General features: G+C 45.4%; 2 non-coding genes across 2 annotated transcripts; both read right to left on the reverse strand.

Moving 5' to 3' along the window:
• Positions 1–424: 424 nt before the first annotated feature.
• Positions 425–531, reverse strand: LOC119923586. Its single transcript, XR_005448896.1, has one exon. It is a non-coding gene; the product is annotated as a U6 spliceosomal RNA (small nuclear RNA).
• Positions 532–982: 451 nt separating this feature from the next.
• Positions 983–1,086, reverse strand: LOC119923578. Its single transcript, XR_005448888.1, has one exon. It is a non-coding gene; the product is annotated as a U6 spliceosomal RNA (small nuclear RNA).
• Positions 1,087–13,038: the final 11,952 nt, after the last annotated feature.

Consider the following 13,038-nt stretch of genomic DNA (forward strand, 5'->3'; position numbering starts at 1 on the left):
ATCTCCCTCTGTCTCTCTCACCCTCTCTTCTCCAACCTTCTCACTCTCTGCACTGGATTCTGGCAGATGATGAGTTGGAAGCATTTCAGAAATGCTCTGAGAAGGATGGAGTGAAAGGGCGCATAGGTCTATCCCCGCGAGAGAGTCTCGGAGTAGTGAATTGCAAGGTTAAGTCTACAGCTTGGAAATGCATAATACTGTGCGGTTTGTAGACATGATCTCTTGCCCCAAAGGAGCTTATAGTCTACAAACCAGATTCAATGGCAGCAGTCTCTGAGGCTAAATGCAGCTGCAAAGCCCCATGTCAATGTTGAAATGTCTGGGAAGGGGTTAGAACATAGGAAGAGGCTGCTGGGAGTGAGGCTATATTGGAGTCGGATTATGTCCGTTTCCGAGGTAATGAAAGCACTTATATGGACAAGGAAAATCTTTGGGACATTTCACAGATTTGCATGTCATTTTTACTCAGGTGTCATGCCAATGTTCTATACATCGTTTCAATTTTAGTATATGTGCTGTCTGAAAGGGAACAAATCAGAGAGCATTCTCTACTTACTCTGTGGTACTCTCCCACTCTATACACTCAGCAGGTTCCCAAGAAATGCCACTGATTTACTAAGGAGCCCTGGTCCCCCACCATAACCAACTCCTTTCCAGAAGTCAAGGACGCCCAGGATCTGGTGCAATTATGGCAGGGCAATTCTCTTAATTCAGGGTTCCAGGCTAATTGGGATGATGAAGAACAAGTCCAGTCAGGTTCTTCTGAAATCCATTGCCACCCACTTTCTCCTTTCTTTTTCCACGCTGAACTACAGCTAATTGCAGCCCCCAAAACGCAGGTCATGTGAGTGGTTAAATGTTTAGGGAGGAGTCAGGACTGTTGGGGCAGGCTGCTTTGGAGTGAGGTCAGACTGGATTCGGGAATATGTCTCTTTCAGGGACTTTGCCCCTACTGAATGAAAACACCTAGTGGGCTGAGATGACAAATATGGAAAATTTCATAAATTGGGGTAACATCCTTGAGCAGAGCCCATGATAATCTTGTCTGTTTTGTCTTGTGCTGTTGAGTCCTCTCCAACCCAAAGGCACTCCATGGACACATCTCTCCCCAAACTTCCCACTCTCCAACTGCAGTCGTTCTGATAATGTATCTATGCAGTTTTCTTGGGAAAAATACGGAAATCGTTTTACCATTGCCTTTCACAATCTTTTCTGTATCATTCCAACTTCAGTATATGTGTTGCTGAAACAAGCACGTCTCATTTTCCAAACCCAGTTATATAAAGGTCAGTTGATGAAAAGCTATTCATATTATAGTAATTTGTTTAAATGAGTCCCCTATATTTTCTTGTATTTCCTGGTGGTGGGGAAGCTTCCATAAATATCTCCCTCTTCTAGAATCCCAAGGCACATAGAGTAAAGAGATTCAAAATTTCAGTTCTCCTTTCCCATCGCCACCCCTCTTCCCACTCTCCCCGCCTAGGCCCCCGCCAACTCATCCTAATCCAAACCCTCCCCACCCCTCACACACTTCCCCTTCCCTCCCCTCCCTTGACAGCTACTGCCAAGTGTGGCCTCTGAAACCCCCGCTCTGCTGTAAGATCCCTTTCATCCTAGACCTATTCCTTTCCAGCTCTCTACTCCTCCTCGCCCTAACTGAAATATGGTTGTCTCCGGATGACACGGTCTCTTCTGCTGCTCTCTCCAGTGGAGGCGTCTTCTTCTCTCACTCCCCCAGACTCACCGGAAAAGGAGGAAGTGTCGGTTTCCTTCTCGCCCCCCAATGTCGCTTTTGCACTATCGCTTCTCGCCCTTCCCTTTCCTTCCCGTCCTTTGAAGCCCACATTATTCGCCTCTACTACCCCTTCCAGATTCTTGTAGCCATCACCTACCGCCCCCCTGGACCCACCTCCAACTTCTTTAACGATTTTGACCCCTTTCTCACCTTCCTTCTCTCCTTTTCCATGCCCACTCTGATCCTCGGAGACTTCAACACCCACATGGATATCCCTGGTGATTCCTCTGCCGCCCACCTTCTATCTCTCCTTGACACTGCCAACCTGTTGCTCCACCCCACCTCGCCCACTCACCAGCTTGGTCATACCCTCAACCTCATCATCTCCTACCGCTGCACTATGTCCACCCTCACCAACTCTGAAATCTCTCTCTCTGATTATAATCTTCTCACCTGCCTCATCACTCACACTCCTTTCCCCTGTAAATCCATATTACTCCCTCACAGAGCTCTCCACTCTCTTGACCCCATCCATCTTTCTGAGAGCCTCAAACCCCACCTCGTCTCCCTCTCCTCTCTACCCAATCTTGATGATCAGATTACTGCTCTCAGCTCTACCCTTTCTACTCAGCTAGATTCACTCGCTCCCCTTTCCCTTCGCCGCTCTCATAACACTAACCCACAGCCCTGGGTCACTGCCACTGTCCGTCTCCTTCGCTCCTATGCTCGAGCTGCCGAACGCTGCTGGCAAAAGTTTAAACAACATGCCAACCTCGTTCACTTCACGTTTATCCTTTCCTGCTGATGGGTAAATTTAGAAACTCTTGCACATTAAGTATAGGCTTCGATTTGGCAACGGCTAGACCGACCTGTCTGCTGGGCGACCTCGACTGGGCTTGACAGATAACCAATTGCAAAACAAAGGAGAAGAAAAATAACTTATCTCTGTACTCTGGAAACGGGCCATTTCCCACAGTACAGAAATATCTTTAATAAACACATCTTCCCAAGGTGACCTGGCCAGTCGCCCGGGAACTTGTGCAATTGGCAAAATACCTTCTTGGTTTGCAAAGGGTTTATTAAGGCTCGTACGTTGGAGCTAACTCGGAATCTCACCCACGGAGAGGACGCTCTGCCTGGGACCTTCCCATTCGGGACCCTGAAAGCTGAATCCGGGATTCCCCAGCATGCAAACTTCAGGAGTTGGTGTTCCCCCGAATTGGTGATGTAACCCCTTTATTGTGTGTGTTGTTTTAACCCCCTTTTTTGTATTTGTTTTCTTCTTTCGTATTCCCTTCCATTAAAATTGTCCTTCTATTAAAATTGTAGCGATACACCTATATTGCTATGTGTCTGCGCTTCTTTCTCTGAAAAAAGGGGACTTGTAGTCGCGAGTTTGAACCTTATTCGTTGGTTAACTGAAGAAATACTTCGTTAACCAAACATTTTGGTGTAGTCGGTCAGGAGCCGCGATATATCATGCCTTTTTTCAAGAAAGTAACGCAAATGCCACTGGAGGAGGATATCCCAGGATGGGAGAGTATGCCGTACTGTTCCCTCGCTAAGGTCTGGGCTAAAGAAACAGGCTCGTGTGAAGATTGGAAGGGACGAATAAGAAATGCTGAACCTTTTCAATTAACTGAGTGTTTGCAACGTATTCCTGTAGAAAAAGGAAAAGAGATAACAGGAGTCTGCAGAAAAGGGTCGGCTTTGTTAACTGCTTATGGAAAAATGCATGAATTAAAAACTAAGGCTATTGAAGATAAATTGGTCTTGGAAAAAGAACTGACAGAGTTACAGAGTAGAATGTCAATGTTGCAGTGTCAAAATTTTATATTAGGTGATCAAGTGCGAAACTATCAGACAGTGGCGGAGAAAGCTGCAGTCAGAGTGGCGCAGTTTAAATATAGGAAAAGGAAGGGAAGGGTTAATAAGCGAAAGGTACATGCAGTCATTGCCTCCGCTACTGCAGATTGGGACCCGGATAGATGGGACGGGGATATTTGGGATGATACTGAAGAAGGTTCCTTGGGTGAAGATATTTGGGAAGATCATAAGAAAGCTTATTCCGGTAATGGGGCATCTGCTAGACCAATCCGGAGACGGAAAGAGGAAAATCAGGGGGGAACTGAGTTTTTAAAGAAGTAACAGAGGATTTTACACAACAAGAAGTTTCTGATATTTTAAGCCGCTTCTCTCAAAGGCCACAGGAACCGTTGATTTCATGGATGATGCGCACGAGTGATAGCGGGGCAGGAGGAATTTGGGTGGATGCAGAAGACTGTATGAAGTTCGTTCTTATCAGTTCTAATTCAAATGTGCAGCAATCTCTCAGAGAACATGCCACGGCTGCTCATGCTAACGGGAGTGGTAACACTACCCTGCTAGTGTTGGTAGCGGAAGGGTGTCAGAAACAATATCCCGCTGACTCAATGTGGCCTCGGGGGGACCGGCCCTGGTATTCCCTGAGGGACGGAATCCAACGATTAAAGGAGGAGGTGATGAAGACTGCCATAATGTTAGGAGAGGCTGACTCTTAGCACCTCTGCCCGGTATCAGCGCCACAGAGGAATATTTTAGTCAAAACGGCACCGCCCGCGTACAAGAATTTAATTATGACTTTACTGTTGAGTGAGTCTAGGAAGCCTATATCAGAAGTATTAGGTAAAATGTCTCAGTTAGGAGATATGGGAGAATGGGATCGCCAGGAGAAACCACCCGAAGGGGTGTGGTACAGTCGTGACTATGGGCGGAATGACACTCGAGGAAATAACCGTATCTCTAGAAAGGACTTGTTCACTGCCTGTTAAAGGCAGGGGTAAACAAGGAAAGCATTGACGGTATTCCTACGTCTGAGTTGTATCAGATGTATAAGAAACAGAATCTGTCTGGGAGGAAGGAATCCTGAAAAATAGAGGTAGAAAAGGAGCAAGACGCAGAAAAGCAGCCAGAACCTTGGGATCCCTCGCTGGTGTCCCTTCCGGCTCCCAATGCCACACTATACCCCTCCCTTGAACCTTTCAAAGGGGAATAGGGGAATGGCCAAGCCCCGGTACAGGTTCAGGAGGTACATAGGCGGGACTACAGGCCTCATATCGAATTACTAATTTATTGGAAGAATGGATCTACTACTAAGACCAAAGCATTAATCGATACCGGGGCAGAGGCCTCTTTGATATATGGGAACCCTTCTAAATTTAGAGGAACACCCATTACCATTACTGGATTGGGAGGAAAGGAAATTGAAGCTAAACAAGTAACTTTGCTTATGAAAATAGGACAATTGCCAAAACGAGAATATTCAGTTGTTGCAGTTTCTATTCCTGAATATATAATAGGAATAGATATATTGAGAGGAATGACTTTATATCTCCCGGATGGAAAATATCAATTTGCAGTAAAAATGGTAGTTATCAAAACTGCACTAGTGGGAAAACTACGGATGCCACCAATTTGCCCCGGCCCACACAGGTGGTTACTATGAAACAGTATCGTATCCCAGGAGGGCAAGAGGAAATTAGTAATACTATCAAGGAATATGTGGATGCCGGAGTCCTGATCCCTACTTCCACTGAATGGAATAACCCAATTTGGCCCGTCCAGAAGGCAGACGGCTCTTGGAGGATGACAGTAGATTATAGACAATTTAGCAAGGTCACCCCCCCATTATATGCCGCTGTTCCTGACACTGTTACTGTACTAGAAAAAATTCAGGCTTTTACGGGGCATTGGTATGCGGTAATCGATCTTGCTAATGCTTTCTTCTCTATTCCTATTGTTCAGGAAAGCTGGAATCAATTTGCGTTCACTTGGCAGGGAAGGCAATACGCCTTCACTAGGTTACCCCAAGGGTATTTACATAGCCCTACAATATGTCATACAATTGTGGAGGAACATCTAGATGGGATATCTTTTCAGGGTTTGCAAATAGTACGTTATATAGATGATATAATGATACAGGGAAAAAGTGAAGAGCTGGTAGTGGAAGGGTTATGCAATCTCATTGATCACTTAAAAAATAAAGGGTGGGAAGTAAACCCTAGTAAGATACAAGGTCCCTCTACTTCAGTAAAGTTTTTAGGGATCTTTTGGAATCAAGGACATCGGGAAATATTACCGAAGGCCCGACAGAAAGTTGTGGACTTCCTCATGCCAAGGACGAAAAAAGAGGCACAAAAATTTATTGGACTTTTCAGATATTGGAGGCAGCATATCCCGCATTTGGGGCAAATATTAAAGCCTCTGTACAGGATAACGCATAAAACATATGAATTTCATTGGGGATCGGAAGAGGCTAAGGCTTTTGAAGAGGCTAAGGCGGCTATACAAACAGCTTTAGATTTATGGCCGATGAAGGAAGGTCCAGTGGAACTCCAAGTATCAACTCAAGGGGAATATGCTGCGTGGAGTTTTTGGCAGACACAGGATGGAAGGAATGTACCTTTGGGATTTTGGTCTAGAAATTTCCCCCCACAGGGGAAAATTACACTCCCTTTGAAAAGCAATTGTTGGCCTCTTATTGGGCACTAGTTGACACCGAACACTTAACCCTTAATCATGAAGTATGGATGAGACCCCAGATCCTCATTATGGGATGGATATTGGGGACCCCGGCCTCATATAAAATAGGACACGCCCAAGAATCCAGTATTATTAAATGGAAATGGTATTTGCAGAATAGGGTGAAAGCTGGGAAGGCAGGAATATCCTCTCTATATGAAAGATTATTTGATACCCCCACCGATGAGGACAATTCAGACATCCCCTTGTCTTCGGTGGGCTCCCCCGGGGAATCGTCTATTAAATGGAATTCTGGTTTTGACTCACTAACCCCCGAACAAAAGAAGCATGCTTGGTTCACTGATGGGTCTGCCAAGTATATTGGACAGACTCGACATTGGAAAGCGGTAGCATATAACCCAATTACCAAAGTGGTCTTGGAAAGTGTAGGAAAAGGGGGAAGTAGTCAGTGGGCTGAACTAGCCGCGGTGTCCCAGGCCCTAAGACAAGAAAGAGGGGGACAGTGCCACCTATTTATGGATTCTTGGGCAGTAGCAAATGGACTAACTACATGGATGCCCATATGGGAGAATAAAGGATGGGAAATCCGCGGGAAAGAAATATGGGGAAAAGAAATGTGGATCAGCATTTGGGAGACATCAAAGAATACTAACATCTCAGTGTTTCATGTAGATGCCCACGCTGCCGTGAACACCCCGGAACGTGAGTATAATGCTTACGTGGATGATCTTGCCCGGATAGCTACCATCCAGCAAGACTCAGTACCACTACGGGACGACGAAGAAAGTTTTGCAAAATGGGTACACCTCAAGGCAGGACATTTAGGTCCACAAGCCACACAAAGGTGGGCACTAGATAGAGGAATATCACTACCGTTACCCCGTTTGAGACAAGTTATAGATGCTTGTGAACTGTGCCAACTTTATAAGGAACGGTCTGTCCCTAGGACTGTTAAGGGGGAATTAAATAGGGGAGCTATACCTGCCCAAATATGGCAAATTGACTATGTGGGACCTCTTCACATAAGTAGAGGATGTCAATATATCTGCACTTGCGTTGATACATATTCAGGGGTATTGATAGGTTACCGCTACAGAAGGGCAACCCAATGTAACACCTGCAGGACATTAGATATAATAACTTTATACTATGGCCCCCATTTACAATTACAAAGTGATAACGGTACACATTTTAAGGGAAAGGAGATCGAGGCATATTGCCTACAACATAATATTGAATGGATTTATCATATACCATACTATCCGCAAGCTGCAGGACTGATAGAACGAATGAATGGACTATTGAAAGAAAAACTTAGGAAATTAGGGAATAACTCCTACAAGAACTGGAAAGATAATTTATTTGATGCATCATAACAATTGAACAATAGGCCCTTAGGCGATGGAACCCCTTTATCACACCTAATAACTCCGAATCTTCAAATACGGGCTCAATCTAATTCAGGCGGCAACAAGGTCATAAAGTGGTGGGCATTTAACTCCAAAGCCCAGGTACCCTATCACGGTACGGCTGGGTCTGCGGGATATGACCTATTTACGTTGGAAGATCTGTGGTTGAATCCTCAGCAGATCCGGATCTTTAATGCCGGATTAGGCACAAAGATCCCAAATGGTTACTGTGGGTATATACTGCTGAGATCTAGCCTAGCCATACAAGGAATTACAGTATTAGGTGGAATAATTGACTCAGACTATGTGGGAGAAATTCAGGTAATATTACAGAACACTTGCCCAGAACCTCACAAGATCACAGAAGGAAAAAGGATAGTCCAATTATTAATTATCCCCTCTCTTAACCTGGAATGACAGAAAGTTGAGAACCCTGAGGCCTTGGAGGCCCGACAAGGAGGGTTCGGGTCCACGAATGTCCAAATAAGATCCAAAGTATGGGTAAAACAGCAGCCCACTGACAGACCTAGGCCTGCCGAAATAATTGCAGAAGGGAATAATAACACCATCCTGATATGCTATTCGGGGAGTGATCGTATATATACTGTTCTGCTAACCCATGTTTTCTTACGCGAATAAGTCTTCCGTCCAATGATGGAAAGTGAACTGGATCATCCCTTTCGGAATCAGCTTGATGGGAGTTGGTCTGGCCTGGACTCGAGGGACACGATTACCCCTTAATGGTACCAAAATGATCTGACTGGGATGGATCAATGCCACGGCAAGCAGAACTCAAGATAACTTCGCGTGTCCTGCTAATCGACGTTGTTCTATACTGAATATGACTTTCAGTACGAATGTTACATATTGGAGGGGATCCTCCCGATTGTATGGCCGACTTTTTGTAAAAGGACTAAGGTATAACATAATTGCGCATACTGAGAACGACATAAATATTACATGCTGTATGTATAACTACTCTATAATGCTATCTTCTCCTTCTCCCCGAGATGATATCTTTGCCTTAATATGCGAGTGTAGCAAGAGTAACAGTAACAGCACTGTTACCCAATACCAGGGCTCTAACTTTACTATTAGTGTGAACCACACCGCCACACTGTTCTGTTTTAACGCCATCAGCATAACTAATAGGACTTGGTGGGTAGAGTACCTTAGGTTATTTACCAATATTGCCCCCATTTCACAAGAATTAATTATCGTTCGAGTACCTGGAAGTTGTCAGAATGTGATGTTTAACACCCAGAAAAACTTGCTACATTTTAACATGACTTTTCCCTCCTGGAAACCTTGTAACAGGCGGAGGAGGTCATGGTTTGATACTCTCCTTGGAGGGACAGGAACAGGTTTGGGTATAGTAAATTCAGTAGACCTTGAGACCCTGGCCAACAGACTGCGCAGTGCTGGCCATGATGTCCCTCAGGCTCTCACAATAAATTCTCAGTGGTTACCCACAACGATCCTGACCCACCAACGTACCTTAAACTTCCAAGGACAATTTCTACAGTTGTTTAATGCTGCAACGTTAGCTTCTCTCAACATAGACACTGATTTTTCTAAGCTATTTAATTGGACAAGGTGTTCATTGGAGAATATCTATAGCTCGGTACAAAAAGAATGGGTTCAAAGAACGTTATCGGTTGGAACCCCGGACATTTGGAGACAAATTCTTTCTCATTACATCCCTCAAGATAACTGGATATCCAATAGAATTGTAACGCAATGTACTGAGGATATATGTACAGGGACAATTATTCACTTTAAGGTTAGCTCTGTTATGATCATGTGTAATTATCATGTCATTCCTTTTGTCTTGTCTTCGTATTTCGTTTTGCCCAATTGAATGGTGAATATTTAGACCAACGTAACAATCCTCGAAGGGATGGTATGTGGAATAGCCACACGACAGATGGAACCCTGTTTGTTAAACCATTCCTCTAACTTATGTACATTAACTCTCTATCCACAAACTAACTTCTCTATGTTATATGAGATATCCCCTCAACATATACGCATTACCTCTAGTAATAGTACTGATTTGGAATCTGTCGGGAAGGCTTTCCCTTTCTTCGGTGTCCTACGAAATATTAGTTTTCTTCACTGGCAGGGTGATGATTTTTACTTTGCCCCTGTGCAGGTGAATGATGTATTAGTTTTCTTCACTGGCAGGGTGATGATTTTTACTTTGCCCCTGTACAGGTGAATGATGTATTAGTTTTCTTCACTGGCAGGGTGATGATCTTTACTTTGCCCCCGTACAAGTGAATGATGTAAACCTCACTTGAATCCCGAAACCCCTCCCGTTACCCACTACCTCTGAATCTATCAAACCCCTAGTAACCATCCTGTATACGTCACAGTTACTACGTCGATTGCTTATTAAAAATCAAAGAGCTCTTAATGAACATCGCATACAAACTTATAGTTGCTCGAAAACTGATAGACGTATCTCATCATCAACATCATCAGTCGTATTTATTGAGCGCTTACTATGTGCAGAGCACTGTACTAAGCGCTTGGGAAGTACAAATTGGCAACATATACAGTCCCTACCCAACAGTGGGCTCACAGTCTAAAAGGGGGAGACAGAGAACAAAACCAAACATACTAACAAAATAAAATAAATAGGATAGCTATGTACAAGTAAAATAAATAAATAAATAAATAAATAAATCTCATGTAATAGTAACGGACACAAATCATCATTGGTATGATTTCTTCTTCAAATCAGTGACTGCGCAGAAGTATTTTAATGCTCTGGCTAACCCTTTGCTAATATTTGCCTGCATTTTAATTATTTTATGTTTATGCAATTGTTTTATGCTTTGTAGGATAAAAATGTTGTATACTAACTTTACTCCCAAGTTATTAACGGCCTATACTGTTAATGTGCATGATTTTGAGGCCGAATGATGGGTAAATTTAGAAACTCTTGCACATTAAGTATAGGCTTCGATTTGGCAACGGCTAGACCGACCTGTCTGCTGGGCGACCTCGACTGGGCTTGACAGATAACCAATTGCAAAACAAAGGAGAAGAAAAATAACTTATCTCTGTACTCTGGAAACGGGCCATTTCCCACAGTACAGAAATATCTTTAATAAACACATCTTCCCAAGGTGACCTGGCCAGTCGCCCGGGAACTTGTGCAATTGGCAAAATACCTTCTTGGTTTGCAAAGGGTTTATTAAGGCTCGTACGTTGGAGCTAACTCGGAATCTCACCCACGGAGAGGACGCTCTGCCTGGGACCTTCCCATTCGGGACCCTGAAAGCTGAATCCGGGATTCCCCAGCATGCAAACTTCAGGAGTTGGTGTTCCCCCGAATTGGTGATGTAACCCCTTTATTGTGTGTGTTGTTTTAACCCCTTTTTTTGTATTTGTTTTCTTCTTTCGTATTCCCTTCCTTCTATTAAAATTGTCCTTCTATTAAAATTGTAGCGATACACCTATATTGCTATGTGTCTGCGCTTCTTTCTCTGAAAAAAGGGGACTTGTAGTCGCGAGTCTGAACCTTATTCGTTGGTTAACTGAAGAAATACTTCGTTAACCAAACACCTGCCTTAGCTGAGCCCTCTCCTCTGGCAGACAAAACTATTTTTCTCCCTTATTGACACCCATGCCCATAATCCCCGTCAGCTCTTCCGTACATTCAACTCCCTTCTCAGGCCCCCGGTTCCTCCCCGTCCTCCTTCCCTCATCCCCAACTATCTGACCTCTTACTTCATTAATAAAATTAAATCCATCAGGTCTGACCTCCCCAAAGTCACTGCTCCCACCTCTCCAATCCCCCGGCTCTCAACTCTCTCTGCTACTCTCCCATCCTTCCCAGCAGTATCCTCAGAGGAGCTCTCCTCCCTCCTCTCAAGTGCTACTCCGGCCACCTGTGCTTCTGACTCCATTCCCTCTCATCTCATGAAATCTCTCGCTCCGTCCCTTCTCCCCTCCTTAACTTCCATCTTCAACCGCTCACTCTCCAATGGTTCCTTGCCCTCTGCCTTCAAACATGCCCATGTCTCTCCCATCCTAAAAAAACCCTCTCGACCCCACCTCACCTTCTAGTTATCGCCCCATCTCCCTCCTACCATTCCTTTCCAAACTCCATGAACGAGTTGTCTACACGCACTGCCTCGAATTCCTCAACGCCAACTCTCTCCTCGACCCCCTCCAGTCTGGCTTCCATCCCCTACATTCCACGGAAACTGCCCTCTCAAAGGTCACCAATGAACCTCCGCTTGCCAAATCCAACGGCTGATACTCTATCCTAATCCTCCTCGACCTCTCAGCTGCCTTCGACACTGTGGACCACCCCCTTCTCCTCAACACGCCATCCAACCTTGGGGTCACTGACTCCATCCTCTCCTGGTTCTCCTCTTATCTCTCCGGTTGTTCATTCTCAGTCTGTTTTACAGGCTCCTCATCACCCTCCCATCCCCTTACTGTAGGGGTTCCTCAAGTTTCAGTTCTTGGTCCCCTTCTGTTCTCGATCTACACTCACTCCCTTGGTGACCTCATTCGCTCCCACAGCTTCAACTATCATCTCTATGCTGATGACACCCAGATGTACATCTCTGCCCCTGCTCTCTCCCCCTCCCTCCAGGCTCGCATCTCCTCCTGCCTTCAGGACATCTCCATCTAGATGTCTGCCCGCCACCTAAAACTCAACGTGTCCAAGACTGAACTCTTTGTCTTCCCTTCCAAACCCTGCCCTCTCCCTGACTTTCCCATCACTGTTGACGGCACTACCATTCTTCCCGTCTCACAAGCCCGCAAATTTGGTGTCATCCTCGACTCCGCTCTCTCATTCACCCCTCACATCCAAGCCGTCACCAAAACCTGCCGGTCTCAGCTCCGCAATATTGCCAAGATCCGCCCTTTCCTCTGCATCCAAACCGCTACCCTGCTCTTTCAAACTCTCATCCTATCCCGTCTGGACTACTGCATCAGCCTTCAATCTGATCTCCCATCCTCGTGTCTCTCCCCACTTCAATCCATACTTCACACCGCTGCCCGGCTTGGCTTTGTCCAGAAACGCTCTGGGCATGTTACTCCCCTCCTCAAAAATCTCCAGTGGCTACCAATCAATCTGCGCATCAGGCAGAAATTCCTCACCCTGGGCTTCAAGGCTCTCCATCACCTCGCCCCCTCCTACCTCACCTCCCTTCTCTCCTTCTAAATCCCAGCCCGCACCTTCCACTCCTCTGCCGCTTATCTCCTTACCGTGCCCCGTTCTCGCCTGTCCCGCCGACGACCCCGACCCACGTCATCCCACTGGCCTGGAATGCCCTCCCTCTGCCCATCCGCCAAGTTAGCTCTCTTCCTCCCTTCAAGGCCCTACTGAGAGCTCACCTCCTC

The sequence above is a fragment of the Tachyglossus aculeatus genome, unplaced genomic scaffold (assembly GCF_015852505.1).
Source record: "Tachyglossus aculeatus isolate mTacAcu1 unplaced genomic scaffold, mTacAcu1.pri scaffold_1_arrow_ctg1, whole genome shotgun sequence".
Classification (NCBI taxonomy): Eukaryota; Metazoa; Chordata; class Mammalia; order Monotremata; family Tachyglossidae; genus Tachyglossus; species Tachyglossus aculeatus.